Here is a 1,810-nt window from a genome sequence, read left to right as displayed (position 1 = left end):
TTCTTGTAGAGGATGTCAGTGCCTAAAATTTCTGTATAGAAAGCTTTTCGCCAGCGTCAATAATTAATTGGATATTTCCTTCTATACTTTTCAGCACGTAGCTATTTATTATTAGCATTGTTCTTCCGGCGTCTGATTTCTTTTTAATTATATTACATAAACTTTTGGGATTGGCTATATAGCCAATACATCCTTAATTAAACCTAACAGTATTACTGTCGATCGACAGAGATGCAACTCCATCGTCCAGATAAGTGTAAAAGGAAAATTGATCATGTCACACGAAAACGATAGAAGAGAACGAGTCTGATCCATCTCTGACAAATGATGATTAACAATAATGAGCTGAGTATAAGAAAACTTGCGATGCACACCTCAAAAAAGTCATCCCGAGTCATCTAGTAGAGTATATTGATATCGCTCGTTGTCAGCGGATTGAAAACCCAGTTCTACGTCAGCGACGGGATGCGAAACGTGACGTAAGCAAGATTAATGACGCGCGCAATTAGCGACGATGACAGGAGTCTCGAGATCGAAATGAAAAGATACAGTTTTTCTCCCCTTTTTTTTCTTTCTTCAGCATGGAATATTAAATCGGTCTCGCGAACCATAAATGGATGGACGTCCATTCTTCTTGGGTGGAAAATCGAATTATCAGCAGTCGTGTACTAGAGACGATGGCTTTTTGCCGGACGTGAAAGTATCCTATAAGCGACCGGTAAAGGCAGAATGCAAGTAGAACGAACGCACCAGCGCGGTCTGTTGCAAAATCGTTCCGAGATTGTTCGACCCGGCTGCGACTGAGACTGGCTGGCTGACTGGTCGAGCATTGCGGGAGTTTCACAATTCACGGCCATTGTTAGGTGGAACAGTGTTGAAACTACCACGAGTCAATTTTAGAGGCAACGAAAATCAAGAGAATTCTGAGAAACCTCATCACCTGAATATTATATAGAAATTGGAAATGTACATTCTCGTTTGATTATTCCTTTTTCCATCCTTATCTCGATTCAAATTTGTTGAAAAGGTGTCGGGGTCGCGAGATCAACTACGGAGGCGTCACGACGCGCGCTCCCAACCCCGATTCAACGCGCGACGCAACACAACTCCGCGCGTCCCCAATAGCGACCCACTACCCAAGTACTCAGGGGAGAGGAAACAGGGGTGGAATCATCGAGAGGGAGACGAACCCCCGATTTATTCCGTAACTGACCATTCCTAATTCCAACTTTTATCTCGGTTAATCTCCGCAGAGACTGTACCTTTTTCCTTTCCTATTCTCAAGAGATTATAAAAACCGTATGGAAGAGTTTTGTTCAATCCGATTAATACGATTTAAATATACTTGTATAACAAGTATTCCAAAATTCTAATAATTATGGGCTAAATTATAATCGTCTCTACCCCGAAACAATTTAAACAAGTAAAACGCGAGTATTTTATCAAAGAAGGATGGATTATCCGTTCGCGTCACGATATCCATTTATGTAATAAAGTACCGTTTTACAAGTCAGCCTTGAACTCATTTAGAATCAAGTGCAACGATTAAGGGTGGGGCGCTCAGTTAGATCCGCACGGTCCGATCGGTCCATTTTTCTTGGAAAGGGGAGCAAGGGATCGAGAGCCCGTTCGTTATGATAATCCTGAATCCATTGGTCCATGACCCTAACCTATCCCAATCCGTCTCAACCGCGAGGTGGGCGAGGAGGTTAACCCCTGACCGCGAGGTCAACGCTGGCCGGCGCCCGTTTACGATGCAACCCTGCACCCAACCCGGGAGGGACTTAACGAACGAATGACGGTAAACAAA

Source organism: Ceratina calcarata, unplaced genomic scaffold (assembly GCF_001652005.2).
Source record: "Ceratina calcarata isolate Rehan_Ccalc_2016 unplaced genomic scaffold, ASM165200v1 scaffold297.2, whole genome shotgun sequence".
Taxonomy (NCBI): Eukaryota; Metazoa; Arthropoda; class Insecta; order Hymenoptera; family Apidae; genus Ceratina; species Ceratina calcarata.
The sequence above is the reverse complement of the archived record's forward strand: the minus strand, read 5'-3'. Positions refer to the sequence as shown.